The sequence below is a fragment of the Centrocercus urophasianus genome, unplaced genomic scaffold (assembly GCF_019232065.1).
Source record: "Centrocercus urophasianus isolate 14NV4802_14NV808 unplaced genomic scaffold, USGS_Curo_1.0 seq_26, whole genome shotgun sequence".
NCBI classification, from domain to species: Eukaryota; Metazoa; Chordata; class Aves; order Galliformes; family Phasianidae; genus Centrocercus; species Centrocercus urophasianus.
This window is the reverse complement of record NW_024884822.1, coordinates 8,821,963-8,843,944: the sequence shown is the minus strand read 5'-3', so window position 1 is coordinate 8,843,944 and position 21,982 is coordinate 8,821,963. Positions and strand designations below refer to the sequence as shown.

At 41.1% G+C, this 21,982-nt stretch overlaps 1 long non-coding RNA gene across 1 annotated transcript in view; it reads left to right on the top strand.

Moving 5' to 3' along the window:
* Positions 1–351: 351 nt before the first annotated feature.
* Positions 352–21,982, top strand: part of LOC122164561 — a 34,300-nt gene continuing 12,669 nt past the window's right edge. Inside the window, exon 1 of the long non-coding RNA XR_006170248.1 lies at positions 352–455. This is a non-coding gene — a long non-coding RNA (uncharacterized LOC122164561). The remainder of the gene's footprint in view (positions 456–21,982) is intronic.

The window sequence follows — 21,982 nt, the reverse complement described above, 5'->3', positions numbered from 1 at the left end:
ACAATTGGGTTTGACAACACTGCAGTGACTTTGGACATAGCATTTTTTCACCAGAGTTAAATAGCATGGAATAAGTTAAATATTATAAGTTCCTTTTTGTCTTGTAGCTACTACATATGTGTTCTTTTTCTCTTCTTTTATTTTAATTTATTTTCTTTTTTTTCTCCATTGCTGTTCTTTTTTCCTGTCAAGCTCGTTAGTTTAATACTGCAGGTGTGACCTCTCCAACCAGGTGATGCTCCTTCTCGTTGACCCTTAGCCCAGCTTCTCCCGATATATTGACCACTTTTCACTCTCTTTGGTTTTCTTTCTCCCTATAGCCTTCCTGGACAGCATTCTTCTGCAGCATCATTCCCTTCCTGTGATTGTGAAGACAGCTCTGCTCCATCTTCCACTGTCTTCTGCTTCCCAGCATGGAGGGTTCAGCCATTGCATCTCCTACTGATGGACAAAAGGTAAAAGACCACTTTTGTTTTCAAAGGTCTAAATGATGCTACACCAAAACAATTTTGTTTCTGGACATAACATAATGTAGGCGTAATGCAGTAGCTACTGCAGTGCTAAGTAGCAGGAATTACTTCCCTGCAAGTAAAAGGTAACTTTTTGTCTAGCTTCTTGGGATGTCACTGGTAATCTAAGCAAAAGTTTGCCTATATGAACAGCCATAAAATATTTTTCCATAAGAATAGAAAAGAGATGCAGCTGGGAAGAAAACCTTGTAGTTGGACAGTTTTTTAAAATGTGATGCTACAAGAAAAAAAAAAAAAAAGGCAACAGAAAACCAAGCACCTGTTTTACCTTCTTGAAAATAAAATCTCAAGCAAATAACAACCTCCTCCTGCTCACCCCCATACCCAACAGTCTTGAATATTTCAGGAACTGTAAATAATGAGGACTCAGTTATCTTCATAGAGACAATGATGTTGTTCTTGAAAACACTTAACTGGGGTCTTGGTTTTAAGGAGAAATATTCCTCAGTGCATTATTGCTGTGAATTTTAAGTGCTGAGTTTCCTAGCATTTCCAAGTGCATTCTTCACATTAAAATGTAGGGTTTTCTTCTAATTTCTTATCCATTAATGGATAAATTCTACTGGGGTTTTAAACGCAAAGACATCAGAAAAAACATTGCTTATAAACTACAGTGAAACACTGAAGTTTTCCTGAAGTAACCTTGCATGTGTTGTCTTGTAGTTGGTCATAGAAAAAGTAAACCAGACGTGTCACCTGAATTCTATTTCATTATATGCCCCTTTAACATGTAGGAACTGTGTAATCCAATATTGAGTAGGTGAGAAGAGTCTAATCTAAACCAGTAGTTCCTATCGGATTCCTTTTTTCTGATACTTAATTTCTAGCAATTCATTGTAAGGCTATATTGATGCTCTCCTTATGTGGATCATAACGTCACCTCAAGCCTCTGTTACCTTTACTGTCCTGTTCTGGATCTGTTTGGGATAGTGGGAAAAAATTAGTTCTATCTGGTACAAGAATTGATTGGCCCAAAAGATATTGGGGTGGGGACCAACAATTCAGCAATTGTGTTCTTGTGAGTTTAATTTGGAGAACAATCATCTGTTTCCTATAAAACCTATAATAGCTGTTCAGGGAAGGGACTGGGGAAGGGGTCTTGTTTGTTTTTATGCCTGGTTTAGTTTCTGAGAAACGCTTTCCTTTCCATTTGGACACAAAACTGCAGAGCAGTATTGCTGAAATCTGAACAGCAGTGAGCCTACCTGACCTACTGGTTCCAGTTTGGTGCAAATCCCAGGGATAAATAGATGCAATTACTGAAGTTGGGTGTGCCAAGAAAAATCTACCAGGACTGACCATCAGTGAATCAGAGCTGTGGGAATGTAGCCTTTCTGCTTCAGCTGCATCTGACCAAAGCAGCAATAACAGGAGGCTGGAGCAGAGGCTTTAAGCTGTGACTTTATTGCTTCAGTTGTTGTTAACATATAATATTACCACAAACTGTGTAGCCAGGGTTGCTCTCTTTGAGGCTCCAGTCTCAGTCTGCACATACAACATTTTCATTGATCCTCATCTAGGCAAGCAACTTGTTTTGCTGCTAGGATTATAATCTTCTTTAAGAGAGTGATCAGCACAAGTCATGTTCTTTCCTCCAGAGCAAAATACGCAGTAATTAAAAATGTTTCTAGGCAGCTTGCTCTGGTGGATGAGACTAAAAGAAACCTCTTCTAGGAGATGAAGGGGAATCCCAGTAATGGAAGAGTTTATTGTCAATCATTTAAGGTCAGTGTGATTGCTGCAAGGTTTGGGTCTTTTTCTTTGCGTTGTTCAAAGGAAACATTATATGACATTTTTGAGCAAATTCTTTTCCAGAAAATGCAAAACAAATGAAACAGGAGCATTCAGTTCAAACCTATAATGTGGCATACTAATTAGTATGCAAAAATTAATTGGTATAAGGAGGAGTAACATACTGTGGGCCAAATTCTTTGGTGACTTCTATGGGAGAAGTGCCTGAGCACCTGAAGGCAGCATTCGTATGGCCCTTTGATCTTAACTTCAAGAGCTCCAGTGACAAACTGTATTAAAGATTAATTCTTAGAGCCCACATTTAAAACAGGGACAGCTACTGCCAGTGGCAGGTGTATCCAGCCTATGGCTGTGGGTAAAGTGACTCTACAAACTAGAGACCTTGTAGAAAGCTTTGGCAGTGCTAGAATGTAGGTTCAGACCCCATAACCTTCCTCCTTCAAGCAAATTCGCACCTGACTACTTTTCTTTTGAGACAGCCAAATGGTGCTGCTGCTCAGGACAGTCAGACAAAAAGGCAAGTCTGTGAACAATTGTCCTGTCTTATGTCAATTGTTTGTGGACATTTATAACTAAAGAAAAAATCATCCAACTGCATACAGGCTTCCCAGATAGGACTCAATGAAGATTTGCTCATAGATTTTTGCTGTCTGTTTTTAACTGTTTTACTTGTTTCCATGGATCTAAGACTTTATTGCTCTCCTCCAGTCCCTATTCAGGTATTTGTGTAAAGATATTTTACTGTGTCATCAGTATAGTGTCAGATACAGCCTGGCAATATTTGATGAGTGTGCTTTCATCTGTGTGCCAGGTAGTGCTGCTATTCTCACAGAAATCAAGGGGTCAGGTGCCTAAATCATAGACCAAAAGCCAGAAAAAATATTTGACCATAGCAATGAAAAGGGGAGCTGGTTCCAGGCTGGGAGGCTCTCACAAAAAATGCTCAGATGTCTGCAGTCTTGTCCTGGAGCCCTATCCTAAGAACAGCTCCTCATCTCAGAGCTTTGTCCTCAGACAGATCTGCAGGTGTGGGGGTGAACCATTGCTCTGTGTGTGTGTGTGTGTGTGTGTGTGTGTGTGTGTGTGTGTGTGTAGCTTGGAGGGGCCAGATAGGTGAGGCGTATGTGGAAATACCTAACTTGTAGTCAAATTAGTCTAGTGTAAGAAAATTCCGTTTTTTTGGCCATACAATTTTCTGGAATATGTCTTTAATAGAGAGAGCTTTATTTGCTTGCTTTTGGGTTAGTGCAATTTGAACTCATGACTCTTTGCTCTCCAAACAGTGTCAGAGTAGCTCCAATGTATGTGAGGTCAGAGAGGTTTGAGTGATGCTGTCGGAGTCCCAGCAGAGATGTGGTTCTGTGGTTCAAGGGCTCTCCTTTTTTTGGCAGATAGAATATTGGACGCTGATCCAACGTGCCAGGAGAGTAATCCTGTTCTTCCTTTGCATATCTCCTCAGCTGCTGAGCAGCTGAAGAGCTGACAGAATTAAATTACGTTGCTGCTGCTGCTATTAACAAAGAGTAAAGAGAAGCTGTTACATCTGGCTCTGCTTCTTTGCCAGAGTCTTCATTTAATTGTTTTCTAATTTGAAGAAAACCACAAATGACAAGATGAAACTGCTAGAAATGTAAATACAAGAGTCAAATTGCTCTTGTCAGATTTCTAGTTCACAAACTATGGTAATGTGATTCTGCATATCTGACCAATAAATAAGAGCTGCAAGAAGTGGATGCTGTTGATTCCTCTGCGAATTCGTAGTCTCCTCACTCACAGTTACTGAAACGCTTTCATTTGAAAGAACATTGAAGATGCTGATGTTGAGGATCCAGGCTGACAGCTGCACACTTGCTCAGTGCATGCTCCAGGACAGCGTTCTTCCTTGGCAGTAAATGGGGAATCCAGACTGAGCTGGCTGGAGTAGGTTTCATTATTTGTTCTCTGCTACTTTGCAATGAATTTTTACTCCTCAGTTGTAGTGAGCTAATAGTGAAATATATTTGAAGAATGCAGAAAGTTTCATAGACTGCAGTATGAAGGGTCATCCAATATGTAAATGCATGACCAAATGTTAGTAGTTTTGCTCTTGCCTGAAAAATACAATGAAGACAGTACCTCTAATCAAAGCTTTTTCTCTAAATATTGTATAAAAAGACTGATCTTCAGATTAAAAAAAAAAATAGAGCAAAATAATCCTAAACGGATAGTTGATCAAGAACAAGGTTTGTCCTTTAGAAAGTCCTCATGAACAACAAAGTCAGTGCTAGTTTACAAGCACCGTGTTAGTCACAAATAAGGAGCTGACAGTTCAAATACAAAAATGCAAAGAGAATCCGCCAGCTAATGCTTCTGTCTGACACTTAGAATCCTGAGTTCCACTGGGCACATTTGTGCCGCCAAACAGTGAAACCAATCCCCACCACGGGATTTCCTGGTAAACAAACTTTCCAGGTAACTCAAGTCCGCTTTATTCCTTTACAAATGTGTCATGGCCAATGCTTGCTGACAGTGTCTGGCAGATAGCTGCCCTTTTGTGAAATGTCCCTGTTGCAGCTTTGAATGAGACAGTTGGCCAAGTTACCGAAGCTCATATATTTCCTTTGAAGCCACCTCATTGTGGGAGCTAACAACCTTGCTGGATTGATCCCTATCTGCTGCGTGGTCAGCTGATGGGTCGGTTTGAAGGACAGGTTGTTGGAGTTGCAATGTCATGTGTGGGTGTTATCAAAACGCTGTGTTTCCAATCTGTTTGAGCTCCGTTTGTTTGCCATGGAGTTGCTGCAGCAAAGCTAAACATTGCTTGTGACGTGACTTAAACACCGAGCTGCAAGGAAGGAGCAGAGCCCTGGGGGGGCTGAGAAGAGGACAGCCAACAAGGACTGGTAGAAAGTGCAGCTGTCGTGGAAGAGAGAGAAGTTAAAAAGGAAAGGAGAAAAAAAGCCTTGACTGTCCCTCAGGGGCAGGGGCTGCTGTCGTTCCAAATGCCGACAGCTTTCCAAACCTAAACCAAAGCTATAAAATATGAAATATAATGAACAAAAGTTGGCACCCACCCATGTGTAGCTGTCAACCTAATAAAAACAAAACTATCTGGCAGCTGGCACTTAGGAGCTGGGAGATGCCAGCCCCAGACTCCTGCAGAACAGGCTTTGCCTTTGCCTTCTACTTCTTCAGTGTTTGCTAGGCTTTAAATTGTTTGCCAGCTCAGATTCCACACAGAGACTGAGGAAACAGAGGCCCTGCCACACCTAAGCAGTCATTGCATCTCCAAGGCATTGCATCTCTGGAAGAGCATCTTCAGCCTCTGTCCCCTCATACTTTCCTGCTCTGAGAGGGCAAACAAAAAGCAGACAGCAAAGACTGGATGTTACTGCGTTTTGGTTCCACCTTCTCTGTTTCCTAATGGCTAAGCACCAATCTGAGCTGTTGAGCTAGACATGGTGTATGGAGTTGACTTGAGCTTAAAGGGCAAACTTCAAATCAGAACTCATCAATTTTCTAAAGCGAATCTTCAAATAATAATAGTAATAGCTTTAATCTATTAAAGTCAATCAGAAGTGGGATGAATTGGGGGTGAGTGATGACTATAAGAAGGAAGGGGACAGACTCTTTAGCAAGTTTTGTTGTGATGGGACAAGAGGAGATGGATTTAAACTAAAAGAGGGGAGATTTAGACTGGATGTGAGGAAGAAGTTTTTTACAATAAGAGTTGTGAGGCACTGGCACAAGTTGCCTAGAGAGGTGGTGGGCACCCTGTCCCTGGAGACACCCAAGATCAGGCTGAAGGGGCTCTGAGCACCTGATGGAGCTGTGGGTGCCCCTGTTAGTTACGAGGGGAGTTGGACCAGGTGGCCTTTAAGGGTCCCTTCCTACTCAAGTGATTCTGTGACTCTTTCCCTGTACCAGTCTTGAGGCAAGTGTAAGTATTTTCTACATTAGGAATTATTTCTATGTAGTCAGGTCTGTAGATGATTTTCAGCTGCGGCAGAGAAGCAGACTGCTTTCCTAGTCTACATGAGCAGTGAAGTACCAAATGTGGGCGGAATCATGGCAAAACCAGGCCTTTAATTCCAAGATAATCCTAAGAAATTATACCCACTTTGTGCTCCCACACTCCAGGAATAAATAGCTACCTGCAATTGTATTACAGGCATATGGTTTTATATTTTCTCTGAAAACTCCTCTTTGTTGCAAGCAAATCTACCTTGAATGCATCTCACTCTCAGACAAATTGCTCAGTGGAATCTCCTGTGAGTCTACCCCTCCTGCAGGTTAGAAAGTATTTGTTCATTTTTATGAAGGGCAGCCTTTCAATATTTAGTGCAAACAGCCCATCCCTCAGGCACCTGACACTCATGGCAAACAGACAAGTCTTTCGGTAAATGACAGTGCCCCTGAAGAGTGGAGAAGGCAGCTGGTTACGAACGTTCAAGGGCACACGGTGAAGCTTTCCATCACAGGGACAGCCTGTCCATGGCTGGTTGCGACCTCCTCTGCTTGTCTGCCAGCAGACTCAGCCATACTTTAGGGCTGTTTCTCCTGTTTGTAGTGCAATATGTTACTTGCTGTGATTTTTTATTTTTTATTTTTTCCAACCGTCCTCTCCTAACTTTTACTGGTGTTGAAACAGTTATCACAAAGGTTTGTGGGCTTTGGTGCTAGAAGCCAACCTTTCTGGTGGGAAGCAGATTGCCTCATAGTGTGTGTCCCAGCTGTATAGATCATCGTAAAAAATAAAACTGATTCTCTGTTCAGAGAAAGTGAGAGGATTTCCTATACTCCTTTTGGACTGCAGAATTTGCATTCTATGTAATGGTTGGGCTTGATGATCATATGGGTCTTTTCCAACCTAAGATCTATGAATCTATGACTTTAATGGCTTCCCGCATAGGGGGATTCTGCAAACAGAATTCTGTAGTACTTCTCTGTCAAATTTGATGAATAGAATTGTAAAAACTGTTCCTCTTTCCTCCAGCACGCATCCACCATCACATCTGCATATACCTACGCGCATATACGTATGCTTAGTACTGTGTAGCTCTTTAAGAGCATTTGCGTGGGCTCAAAGATTGTTGTGGTTGAAAAGAAATTTTCATTGAGCATAATCTATGTGAAGATTTGATCTTTTCTAACCAGGCTACTAATGGTTAGCTGCAGTAGGTGTGCAGTATATTGTTTATCTGGCTCTTATATGTAATTAGGATTGCAGTAGAAAAATTTGCTTCCCATTCACTACGCCTGTGGGTCTGCCTAATGTCTGCTGAGGTTCCTGTTTTATGTCATTCATTGCAATTGCAAGGCTATTGGAGTTTGCTCTTGTATTTCTGTGTGCTCTTGTGTCAAGATAATAAAGGAGAAAGAATGGAAGTGTGTTCGTATAGCAAATGTGAAGATCGAAGTGAAACCATAAGGGCACCTAGTCTAGGCTTAAGTCATGAATACTGAGAATTGGTATTTTACATGGCAACCATAAAATCCTTTTTTCTGACACCAAATAAAACCTTAATTTTTCACATAAAGTAATGCTGCAAACCTCAGTGCAAGGAATTTCAGCATGAAAATTCCTGGAAGATGGGAGATGTAGATTAGATGTTAGGAGGAAATTTTTTCACGTAGAGAGAGGTGACGTGCTGGCATGGGCTGCCCACAGGAGCTGTGGATGCCCCATCCCTGGAGTCATTCAGGGCCAGGTGGATGGAGCCCTGGGCAGTCTGATCTAGTGGCTGATAAAGTGGTTGGCAACCCTGCCCATGGCAGGAGGATTGGAACTAGATGGTTTTTGAGGTTCCTTCTGACTCAAGCCATTCTATGATTCTATGAAATCAGGTATTAAATACTGCAGGTGAGAGTAACCCACTGTTATAACCTAATTCCATGGGCTGTGGGAAATGCTGATCTCAGTTTAGCCATTTAGAAGTTTGAATTCAGCTAGTATGGACAACTGTGCTAGTTGTCCAGTGTCCAACAAAAGCAAGCAGTGAGAGAGGCGCCCTCAGAGTCAGTCCAGTCAGTCTATATAGAGATATGTTGCAATCTGGGTGGAGGTGTCTGCTTTTCTCCAGGGGCGACTAGAAGAGACTTGGTGGCTAATTTGAACTAGGTGGCTAACTTCTAGATGGCTGAATTTTGAGTGTGTTGGGTTCCTCCTGCCCGTGGAGTCTTCTTCCCTAGTCACTCTTGCTGAACCACTTGCTTCTTGGTTTAGATGCCTAGATTGCTGACTCCGTGCTGTGGGATATGTGGTACAGAAAGTAGGTTGGATAACATGTTGGATAATCACTACCATCACTTCCACCCTTAATAATTTCATGGGTGAAAGTGGGGCCAGGACTGTTGTATATGCACTTTGCACATTCCTCTGAAACAGCTGGGACTGAGAGAGGAGTGTGATTCAGAGAGGTGCTGTCTGAAGCTGCACATGCTTTTCCAGATAGGAGATCTGTACATGGGGAGAGCTTGAACAATGGACCATTCAGGACGGTCTCTCTGGGACACATGTGGGTTGTTTTTGGCTGCAAAAAGAATCTCCTTTGGAGAAGATATTCTTTCCCTGATCTTGATAGGGGTAAACAGAGCAATGTCACTAAAACAATGCCTCAGAAAAACCTTCTAGGGAGTTTTCTCTTTAGTCTCATTTGAAATGCTAGAAACCCAATTTTTGGGTTGTTTTTGTTTTAATGATACATTCTTGCAAGGACTCAATCTGTCATCAGAGGGTGTATGAAGTTCCCTCTGACAATTATGGGGGTTCCACCCATGGATTAAAAAAAAAAATAAAATGAAAGAAGAGGATAGAAAGAATAGCTCCTTGTCTATCAGCAGTCCGAGCCCAGCAATTGCAGCATGCCAAAGGCTTCACAGCATGTAAGTTGTGATCATTCCCATCAGAAAACAAAATTGTCAGCTAGAAACAGCTCAAAAGATTTTGCATGAGTAGCGCTTGCACGCACTGAAATTAGTAGCAGGTGTTCTAGCCTATTGTATGTTAGTTTTGTGGTGGAAAATAAGTGCTGCCAGGTCAGTGATAGAAGGGGTTCCTGTCTTCTTCCCCTCCCTCAGCCCATCTTTCAGTTTCCAATCCACACAGATCTCTGGCTTGGCCCTCCTGGATGCTTTCTTGTCATCAACACCATCAGTAATGGTTTCCTCGCTTTGGGTTTGAGTCAGGCTGTGCTCTGTGCCAGAATGCTTTGGAAGGAAATCATTCCGAGTCAGTCTAATGCCATAACAAGCTCTGCAACAGCTGCAGCAGTGATATGCTGGCAAGCTGTGTTGACCTTTTAAAATGAATAAAGAATGACTATTTCCACAGTACATATAACTCTTGTCCCAACCCCTATCTCTGTGCCCAGGCATTGCACTCGTGCTGCTGAATTTGCAAGGAAGCATTTATTTTGTTTTTGCCTTGTTTGTTTTATGTCATATTTTATCTGTGCCTATAAAATTATTTTGCAAAGGTTAGTCCTCAGAAGTTTAAAGTCAAAAAGTCCCATTCTAGACCCTGCACTCCCAGAGGTTAAGGAATTTGGTAGTGATCGTACAGCGTGCCTGCAGCAGACACGAGCATAAGACCTGTGACTTTCAGCTTTCAGCTCCCTGCTAATCCAAGCTCCTTCCTTTAAAGAAATGTGCACTTGAAGAGCTAGGTTGTGCATACGGTGATCTTTCCCAGCAGTTTTGAGATTCCCATGATGGAGAACCCAGAACCCAAATCTTATTTACTGGCACTGAACAATCTCTTCCACAAGTTTGCCTTTCATCCAATGCCTATTGCTGTTCTATAAGCCAGGATAGTAGTCAAACCTTCAGAGATCTTCACAGCTGGAAATCTGACACCACCTCTCAGAGAAGAAAGTTTGGATGCATTATGTCCTTTCATATTTATAGTTTTGAAATCTTGGGAACTTCGTATTAAAACAAAACCCAAATATTGAGCCAGTGTTTTTTCAGTGAGCTCTTATTGATGAGATCCTTCCTTTCTACATCAACAGCACTGGTTCAGAAATCTGGAAGCGTGGCTGTTGATTTCTGAAATTACCAAATCAGTGGCAAGGCAGGCAGTAGGGCACTCAAGTTCTGGAGGTGTGTAGGGTTGTACAGATGGCATTGGTGCATATTGAATTGTTGGTATGTCAGTGACACAGCAGGAAAAATCCATCTATTGATCCAAAGCAAAGGTACTCTGAGCTGTTAGGGAATAAATATATTTCCATTAGTGTGCTTTCATATATTTTTTTTCTATATTCAGAAGATGTTGATGAAATTGTTACAACTAATCTGTTGGAAATGTGGACTTGCTGAAACTATGTTCTCGCTGGAAAGTGGAATTTTTCATGAAATCACAGAATCACCCGGGTTGGAAGGGACCTCAAGGATCATGTAGTTCCAACCCCCCTGCCTAACAGGGCCACCAAACATACACATTTAGATCAGGTTGCCCAGGACCCCGTCCAACCTGGCCTTGAACACGTCCAAGGATGGGGCATCCACAACCTCCCTGGGCAGCCCGTTCCAGGGCCTAACCACTCTCCTTGTAAAGAACTTCCCCCTAACATCCAACCTAAATCTTCCCTCCCTCAACTTGGATCCATAACACAGTCACGGAATTGTTTCTGTTTGAAGGGACCTTTAAAGGTCCCTGCAATGAACAGAGACACCCACAGCTCCATCAGGTGCTCAAAGCCTCTCCAGCCTGGCTTTGGGTGTTTCCAGGGGCAGGGTGCCCACCACCTCTCTGGGCAACCTGTGCCAGTGCCTCACCACCTGTATTGTAAAACACTTCTTCCTCATATCCAGTCTAAATCTCCCCTCTTTTAGTTTGAAAGCATGTCCTCTTGTCCTTGTTGTTATCACAACAAACCTTCCTAAAGAGTCTGTCCCCTTCTTTCTTACAGCCCCTTTAGATACTGAAGGGCTGCTCTCAGGTCTTCCTGGAGCCTTCTCTTCTTCACGCTGCACAGCCCCAGCTCTCAGCCTGCCTTCTAGGATAGGTATTCTGTCCCTTGGATCATTTCTATGGTCCTCTGGATGCATTCCAACAGGAAGATCATTTTTGAAATGTTCCAAATTATCAAAATGCCTTCTGCCAATATTTTCCAAATGGAGAAAATTCCTTTTATTTTCTGACTTTTTCAAAGTCACTCAATGCTTAAAAAAAAAAAAAAAAAGTAATAATTAAATTAAATATTTCAAAACTATTTGAGACAAAATGTTTCTTGGCCTGAGCTGTTTATCTCCCACTCAGAGCGACTGTCATGTTAGACTTTCATCTCAATTCAGGATGCAGCTTTTCTTCTAGAACAGATTATGAAAAAATTTTTCTTGCCCAATGTTAATGTCCACTTAAGAGAACAAAGACTATTTTTCATGAAGATGCACTAAAAGGAAGGCTTTTTGTCAATGAATCATGAAAGTGGGCTTGGCTGTTGAGGTTTCCATAATTCTCTAAGAAAACTCTTATTTTTCTACCTCATTCTGCACAGGCAGACAGTGTACGCTGGAGACATTGTGGTCCATATGGAGAGGAATGTTGAACCCAAGCCAGATGTTTGTAAACCTTAACTTTGAAATGTGGCACAATACCACAAGCTGTCAAGTTGTGTAAAAGCTTAAGCAAAGACAAAAACAGAACGTAATATTTACCAGATGAGATTTCTCTGTAATCCTGTTGGAATTTTGGGAGTATCCAACTTTCATGGATTTCGAAATGAGCCCTGTATCATTTCTTTTCTCTCAGTCTCTCATATGAAGAAGGATGGGGAAAAAAACATGCTAATAAAAGGGAAACATCTTACATGGGCAAACAATGGACATTGCCTTGAGCAATTTCAAATGGGTATATATTTCCTTGAAGTCTGAATCCCATCAAAAAGGCACATTTTATGCATAGTATCTAAAGGATTTTCCTGAAAAAGTCTATTTTGGGAATCATTTACTAAATTGGTAGTAAGTGGGACAATTCCATAGTATTAACATTTTTCATAATGCCTGAATTATAGCAGTAACATATGTTAAGACAGCACAAGGCTATCCAACATATTTTCCATCTTTTGCCAAAAATAATTTAATTCATCCATATAAAGAGATGAGTAAAATGTTTCACTGCTTGAATTAAAGACATACGACTCAAACCAGAAATAAAATCCTAAAGAGCCTAAGGTGACATTTTTTGCTCTCTGCTGAGAGATGTCTTAGCCTCATTGTTTTCCTGTTTCTGCCATCCCCTGGTATTCTCAAGGTGTTCTTCTCTGTGGCACAAGGCTGGTGTCTGCTTAGACACCCACTGTGGAAACACTCTCTCCCCATACGTGAAAAACTAAGGGCCAGGCTATAGATGTGAGCCTAGGGTTATTTGCACTGCTCAGCTGGCTGTGGGATCTCATGTAGGAGCAGGGAGAGTGGTTGTAAAGATAGCATTCCCCATCTTACAGAGAGATTATTGCCTCTGAGCCTCAAATTAATAGTGTCTGTTGGGGAGAGCAACTCATTTTTGCCACGTCTCATCTGGTGGAAGACCAGCAATGGATTCTGCCCAGCTGGCATGATGCACTGCAGCCATTGGGCTGCTCAGAATCACCCTGGATGGGACTGGCAGGGATTGCTCTGTAGAATCTGGGATTTCTCTGCTGCTTTGACACACCTCTGTGGTACTTGTGCTCACTTTAAGAGAGGTTCGTAGTGTGTATGTTGTGATGGTGAAGGAAACATTTGTTGAATGAGGGACTGAATTGGTGTCAGCACTTCTGTTGTTTCCAAAATAGCCTCAAGATCCAAAAACAGCAAATGCACAGATCTGCAAGGAATGGTGGGCTGTGTTGAGGGTAATATCAGAGCTGGTGCCCAGCATCAAGGAAATGAGAGCAGTGCATTCTGTTGAATATCTGCTAAAACATAACCGAGAGCAGTAATTTGTATCACTTTACACTCACCACAGTCATAGAGATTGTTGTTTGTGTTGCTTTGTTGTGCTGTTTGTGCCAACAGCAATTGAATTTAAGGACTTCATTTTCCAGGAAATCTCCATGCAACTACTGAATCTGTGTGCACATCATTTGCATGCTCAAACAATAGAACGTGAATGTACAAATAGTGTTTGTGTGCACAAATCAAGTCATTACTGTGTGATAATTCACACTGCAAATTGAGTGCTTAGTTTTCAATATTTTGCTTTCTTTAAGGCTGTAAGACAGGAAAAGAAACACAGAAATCCTGAGATTTCTTTTCTCAGTGTATTATTACACCATTACAGACATCTTTTCTAATGTATTTACTTGCGTAGAAAATACATCTTCAGGGTTTATATTCATACTAATTGACTTCAGGCAGTCAGAAACTAAAGTTAGATGGCAAAGTTACTTACGAAGTCAATGTGGGAGCAAATGCATCTCTAGGTAGTTTATTCAAAGCACATAAATTAGATATCTAAAACAGCCAGGAATGTATATGATCACGTCTTTGCTTGTGACTGCATTGAACCAATATTGAACTGCAAAATGGTTGTCAGCTCCCTGCCTCATCCACCCCCATCTTCTAAAGCATCCGGATGCTGTAAGATCAGCTAACAGTTAAATAGCTTTTTTCAGCACACAACCATGGGCACAAAGATCTCCCTCATTCTGAGTAAACAGTAGCTTCCATTTTCACCAGTAGCTGCTGGTTTGAGATTGTAATGAGAGTTCCCACACAGCAACCCCTCAAGGTCCTGGGTAAGATTTCAGCTGGAATAGTTCCCTCCTAATGGAGCACAGTCTTTTATTTGAATGTCATTCTCTTGATTCCTTTCCTAAAGGCTTCCCAGTGGGAGTTCCACAAGCAAAATTCTTGCAAGAACATATCCTGTATTTTCTCTGGAAAAAATGAGTATTTGCTGAATTATTTCTAAGTCACTTGTGATCAACAGGCAGCTCACTGCTGTTATTTTCAGTGAAAACAACTCCTGGAAACTCTAATTCTAAGAAAGAATTAGGATTTTCTTTTGTGATTGCACTTGATGAACAGAGATCTGGTCAGATTGCCTCAACTTCACCTATCACCCACCCCAATACCCAGAATCCCAGATATTTTCATAGGGAAGTGAGGAATCTCTGATGTTTGCTTTTTCCACCAAGAACACCTGGAGATCTCTTATTTAAATCCCAGTAGGCAGAGCTGGGAATAAGCTCCTGAACAAGAATAACGCCCCTTCTGGAGGAAGGATTTTAAACTACTTTGTTAGCACCCTTTGCACATTCTTGCTGATATGAGTATGAATGGAAGTGCCATTCTCATTAAAGGGAAGATAGAGGTCCATAATTTCTGTGGTTTGAAAGTTGGCTACGTTGGGTCACAGCCATAGGTATGAAGGTGGAAGATGGGTGACTGTGTTTGAAATCAGTGAAGATTTGGGCATGAATTGCCTTTGAATAAAAGGTTTCATTCGTCTCAAGGTGAGCTAACACAGTTTGTGCCGAAAGGATATTTAGAAGGACAATGCAGATGGAGAGTGAGGTGGAAGGAGTGCTGTACTAATGCCTTTAAAATCACTTTGCAGAAAGTAGATTGTTAATTTAGAATTGTTTTCTTAGCTGCTGTTTTTTAATACAAGGCTGAGACAGAAGACGCTTGAAATATAATAATTACCCATCAAGACTTGACTTTAAAAAAAAAAAAAAAAGCAAAACCAACAACTTGAAAACAGAAATAGAAGTTGTGAGCAAAGGGGGGGAAAGAGGGAGTGTAATTCATTTATTCAATGCTGGTATTAAGGGAAAACCAAGGTTAAAAAGAAAAAAAGTATGTCTTTGCAAAGCTCTAATAGATATGCCAGATCCTCTCTTTGCTTTCAGCAATTGTGGTGCATATTATTGGCAGTGGTTCAAAGAAATGAAGTGTTCGTTCCCTGGGAATTGTCTTTCACACAAAAAAAGTAATTAGGAGAATAAAAGAATATGATGTATTAGAAAATGGGAGCCATAACAAACTACCAAGTAAGCTGCCATGGCTAATTCTTCTTAACATTCTTATAACTGCTCTAAAACTTGTAGCTGCGTCCCAAACATTTCACATTTTCTATCTTGTCGAAAAATTCAGTATGGCCCATCTGATGAGGGCAGAGATGTCAAACATCTAAGTACGTATTGTGTGTCCTAGTGACAAATATGTTCCCTTGGTGTAGGAAAAGGGCCGGAAGGTACAAAGGGAGAGAGAGTAATCTATTTATAACTTTTACAATGCCTTGTAAGAGGAGATCTTGGGAACTCTTCTCCTGGGGTGGCTGATTGTGCTCTCTGTGATGTGGACTCTGCTAAGTACGGGTAGGAATCCTATTACTGACCACTACAAAGGACTGTGTGGTTTAGTTCAGAATATAAAATTAATATTATGAATGCTGTTTGGGGGCGGATGGGGGAGGGAAGTAATATTAGCCTTCTGAAGAAGAGGAGACTGTCATGAATAATGCAACAGTGGCTCTCCGGGAGTCATACAAATGGATCGGATTTAAGATTCTTTTCCCAGTGATAAGGTCATCCGTAAGGGATGCTTTGCATTTCTGCAGCACTTCCCAGGTACAGGTCTCAAAGCTCTATGAAGACCATAAAGGACTGATGTTTTACAGAGCCTGAGAGGTTGTCAGGTGTTAGTATACCCCACATCCCCGTGTGGGGAAAGGGCGGGAAGAGGAAGGATGTTAAAGCAGAGCTGACCACTCTGTTGGCACGGATGGAGCCAGCGCATAGCTTGGCTCTGCCTCTGTGGCTGGGCTGTGTTGGATGGGTGGTTGTGTGCTTTGTCTGAGTGCTGACATAGAAATCTGTGAGGATGGATGGAAGTTTATGTCAGTGACTCCAGCCCAAAATTGGGTTTTTGAAAAAGCCTAGGGCAATTTGATATCTAAAGCCAGATGCCGAGTCCTTAGGGCTATCAGTGTCATCACCAATGATTTGGCATGGCAGCAGACAGATGAGAGCAAAACATCACCCTGATGGCAGCTTTTCATATCCCAGCCATTTTCAGTATGAACCTGACAGCCCCTGACATCCCTTCCCACAGTCTGTTTTGTGCCTTTGTACCAAAGGCTCCCACAAGAGCTGAGGTTTGTTGGCTGAAGCACATGGGCACGTTGGGCATGGCCCCGGCTGTGAGCAGTGGTGAGAACAGGCTGTTGTGTGGGGTCCTTCATCCCAAGGCTGAGCATAGGCCATCAGCAGCTGAGCCAGCTTTGGGCACACCTTCTAGTGCCAATCCTCTGTCTATTCAGGACTGATAAACTAGAAATATCAGAGAGAGCTGTGTCACCAGTATGTGACTGTCAGTGCTGCAAGTGCCTTGGAAGTCAATGCAGGATATGCAAACAGTGAGAGAAACGCATAACCCAGGGGCTCAGAAAAGGGCTGTGCGCCAGGGCTGTGGCAGTTGCATGCTGACACAATAGTTGGGTGTATTTTGGGGGAGGCAATCAAAATTTTGCTGCTGTTTTAAAAAGCTTGAATTAGAGGTAGTGATAACCGAGTGGTGATGCACCTTTGGGTTGAGAAATATCCTTGGTAGTGTCTTTGCTAAGGACATCTGTGACAATTCGTGACTTAATGTGAATAAATAGAAGGATATCATCTTCAGACAAGATATAACTTGCTTTTCTCCTGTGGAGCTGAGTCTATAAGAAGAAAGACTGTTTTACTGAGAATAAGCATTTGACCCAAGAGAGAACAGTAAGTAAACACTGGTAATACAATGTGCTTTAGAAAAGACAGTATTTTTCTGCCCCTTGATCTCACTCAGTCTTAAGCCAATTTTGGCAGGTACTGCTGTATTAAGTGGTCAGTACCCCGTAGTGGTCACACACTGTTTTACTGGAGGTCTGACAGCAGCTACAGGAGAGATAAAATTAACCCTTTGGCTCCAATGGCTCCAGTGGATCTTATTGCCCACAACAGGGAACGCATCAAGAATTTCTAGCTCTTGGCCTCATGGGGTTAATGGCAATCTGTTGCTGATTTCCCTGGACAATCAGAGTAGCAAATGCTGGGCTTTTTAATGAGCCCCAGAGGACAATGCTGGCACGCAAGACTGTGAAGATCTGGACAAACCAAGGAAAAGTAAAATGAAAACAAACATGGACGTTTATTTTCCTAACTCACCAGTTGCAAACAAAATTTCATTTAATAAACCATGAAATGATTCACAGAGTTTCTGTATATTATTGTAAGAGCAGCTGGGTAATGTAAAAGTTTCTTTCCCTCCTCTTTGTTATGCAGTCCCATATCCAATTTTCGTCCAAACAAAGCTATATTTATTTACGTGTTAATATATTTATCATCTTACTCCTTACCATGCTTTTCTGAAATGAATTTAGTTGTGACTTAAGTCATCATCACGTGTAGGGGATCCAACATGGCAAAATCCGCTCATGGCTGAGGCTGGAAGGGATACGTGGAGGTCTCTGATCCAGCCCCCCTCTCCCCTGCTCAGAGCAGAGCCAGCTTTGAAATTGCATTAGGTTGCTCATAATAGGACATGAAGGAAAACCTTTTTCTGGTCAAGGTCTGGGACGGATTTTCTGGTGAAATGGTTAGAGAAAACGGTTAGCTGAGTTTCGGTTTGTTTTTTTTTTTCCCCATATCTGAAACAAACTGGAATTTACATAAATGTTTTTCAATTATCCTAAGGGAGAAAAATCAGCATGTATTTCCTATATCAGGAAATTATCCCTACTCAGGGGAACACATTAAAAAGTGCTGAATTTGAGCATGTACTCGAGTCCCACTGTGGTAAACGAGCACATGCTTTGAGTTAATCTCCTACTGGAGTACTTTCCTGATTCAGGATGACATACTGCTTGTGAACAATTTTTCTTGTACACATTCTTGATGCATACATAATGCTTGATACCTGATTTTTTACTGATGCCCCCTGTTTTGTTTTTGTTCCTTGATTGGATGAATGTAAACTAGTGGAAAGGGCAATAAATCAAGAGAGATTTCAAGATGGCAGGGAAAACACTGTCGCTGTAAATCTGTGAGCTAACATGAGGTATGTGCAACACTTCTCTGGCTTTCAGTGAAGCAAAAATTCTGTCGTGTGAATTCAGGATTTCACTTGATGGTATGTTTGCGCCAGTTGTAGTATTTGGTTAAAACTAGTTTGTAACAAGCTCCTGTCCAGAACCCGTGAATGTCAGCTTTGTCTCACATGCTTTATAAGGTTGCATTGAATTATGGTAGAACTATTAGTTGCATTCCAACACGATGAGATTCTTCTTTCAAAACTTCCCTCACTGCCAAATATGCAAGCACATCTATTTAAAACAATACAATTACAATTGCAATTAAAGTAGATTAAAAAAAAATAAATTCCGGACTTTCTCAACCAGCATCTCCAAAACTTCCCTGTAAGAGATCAATGTGTGCATTTGTAACAGCTCTTTGTGAGAACGTGATGCTGATCTAATCGTGTGCTGTTACTGAAACCCATTTCCACACATCTGGGCATATGAGATAGAACATGAGAACATGTGCCCCCCTTTTAAACATACACTGATCCCACTGGTCTGAGAAATGAAGCAGAAGGGAATCGATGTTATGTGGTAAAGTCAGATAAGCATCATGTAGGCATTAACACCTGTGATTTCATGCACAATGGCAGATGAATGACCAATTAGCAAGAGGGACAGTGTAATGTGGTACTGCTCATTAATGGCACTGAAGGATAATATCTCCACTCAGTGGCTTCTATCATTTGGAAGGGAGTAGAGCACAGCTAAAATGCAGCAATTGGAAATGGTTTGTAGGGATAAAGATAAAAGCAAAGGTGGGAGTGATTTTCAACTTGTGGCTATAAACTGATGGACCTTTAGAGACAAAGACTGGTGAAAGGAAATGCACTCAAAAGTATGTTGCTTTTGCTACCTTCCTTTGAAAAATATGAGCAAGCTCAACAAGCGGGTAATGGCAACAGACTGGTAGCTTCAACCAGTTTGATACATCCCCTTAAGGATGTGTTTCTCAAAAGGCCTGTACCTAATTCTTGATTAACCTGTTCTCCCATGTAACTTACGTTAGGACAAGAGGTAATGGCTTCCAGTTGCACCAGTGGAGATTCAGGTTGGATGTTAGGTAAAATTTCTTCTCAGAAGGAGCAGTCAGGCATTGGCACAGGCTGCCCAGGGAGGTGGTGGAGTCACTGTCCCTGAGGTGATCAAGAAGAGGGCAGGTATCACCTTGAGTGACAGGACTTAGTGGTATGGTGGTGGTGGGTCAGTGATTAGTCTGAATGATCTGAGTGATCTTTCCATCCTTAATGATTCAGTAATCCTGTGATTCTATTCTGTGATTCCCCTACTTGGAATCATGACTCACATTGCTGTTTCAGCAGGAAATTGTGTTGTTCATCAATGAGAGACTTAATCTGATTGGTGGACAAGGATCAAATGATGTGTTTGTGGAGACTCAAACCTCTTGGAGAGGGGTAGGGATAACCTTCACAGTTCTCTGTCATCCTAAAGGACAGCAAGAAAACTTTGCTGGCTCTCCATGTTCACCTTTAATTTAATTTTGAAATATTTAGTAAACACAGTTGTAAGGCTTCTCATTAACTTTGGAATCTTACAGTCATAATTTTTGATACACAACATTACTTACCAATTAGCTTGTCTTGTTCGTTTAAATTTCTTCGCTCATATTTTAATGGGAGCTAATGATGCCTTTGTTGACTTATTTAATGTTATGTAAATGTGGCTATAAACTGTGAAGGGTTTAAAGAGCAGCTCTTTTTTTGCTTACTCGTCAGTTTTCGGGGAATGTTTGGCATTCTCACAATCTGCACACATCACTCTGATGAATTGGAGTAACTAAGAAGGCAAATAATAATAATTTTGTAAGATAAGCAGCAAAAAGTATTCAGTGTGAAATTTGATTTCTCCTCTTTACTGATGATTCCTCTTTTTTTTTTTTTTTTCCTTTTTGTTTAATTTATTGTATTTTTATGGAGCCTAAGGGGACTTTGTGAAAGCTAACCTAGTTTGTCATGATATTAAGCAACTGTTAGGCATAGATGGGTGTTTAGATTCTGCCATGCTCAGGTTGCCAGCTCATGAGGACACCTTGTTTAGTTTTGCTTCACTGATCAGAAGCGTTAATGTGGATGTATATGGACTTTTAACTCAGAGTATTCTGTGTTTAAGAGATATGAACACATACATATAGGTATATATGGAAAATGCTTGTATGCCAAAAGTAAGTAGATATAACATGCACATGTTGGTGTGTAAGATAAATTTACTTACCTCTACTAAAGTTACACTCTTATTAGAGATATTGCTTTTTCTTGCACGTATCTCAGCCATTTAGCCCTCTGCAGAAAGCAATGCAGCCTTTTCAATATACTCTTCCTTCTCTACAATTCTCCACTGCTTCCCTTTGTCTCTTTTAGCTATCTTTTACTGGCTACTAAAGGTCAGCCAAAGGGGATTCTTAGAAACTTGGAGGGAAGGAGCCAGTGCAGTCTGTGTTTGGTTACAATTACAGTACCGCATGTAAAAGCTATTCTGATTGCTAATAACTGGAAGGTGGGGAGAAGGGTGGCTTGTGAACCTCTTCAGCAAGGAGTTCGTAACCGGTTCAGTACTGGTTTTTCAAATCTGATGATAATGCTTTGAAAATGCACTTCAAACATATTGTAGAAAATTTAAATATTTAAATATTCATTTATTCTATTTCCCCTTTTGCTAGGTACCAACCACTACACATAATATTTCAGCAGCTGTGAAGATCTACAGCACTCTGTCTATCAATGTGGATTTTAACACAATTCACTGTAAATTAAGGAATGATTTTCAGCTTCTTACAAATGTTTCAGGAGCTCCTTTGAGAAGTTTGATGTTTAACAATTGTGGGCTAAGAAGGATCACTACAAACAATGAATGAGCAAGTGTTACCTCCTCTTATTCTGTAGATCTGTTCTAAAGGTTGGTGAGCATGTGGCTGCCTGTCTCTGGAGCAGATGCTGTTTTTGTCAGTGTGGATTTACACAGGTGACAGGTGTGAAACTACATTAATCATAAACTCTTAGAAATTCTTTAAGGATTTCAGTAAAAAAGTTAAATGTAAGCGGCTGCGACATTCAAACCATCTATGTAGTTAATATGATGCATAGAACATCAAAATGTAATAGTTTGTTGTTAGAGTCCTGTAGTATGTTGACAAGACTTCAGTCGGCATCCTACTCTAGCAGTCACATGATAACGAAAGCAACATTAGCATATTTAATTTGTCATAGTGTATGTGCTAGAGAAACAAGTTCAGTGCAGGAGACATCAGTGATATTATAATAATGTTATCTTTGATTCCCTGTAAATTGCTTCTTGGATTTTCACTTTCTTATGACAATTGGTAATTCTTTTATATGCATTTTCCGACTTTCATGCTGCTTTTTGGTAAGGATGTTGTTCTGCTGAGGATTGAAAATATGCTTCACATTTTGATGTAGTATAGCAAACAACAAGTATATCTGCATGCGTTAGCAGCAGAAATGGATATCTATGTATGTATTCTTCTCTTTCCTTAATTGTTTGAGTTGAGATGATTTCTAATGCTCCTGTCAAATGCACGAAGATGCTATTAGTTTCAGTGGTATGAAGTTTGGTTTAACAGCATCCATTTGCAGGTGACGCAGTACTCATTGCTGGTAGGTTCTGAAGCTCATCTCATATGAGTGATGCTGAATCC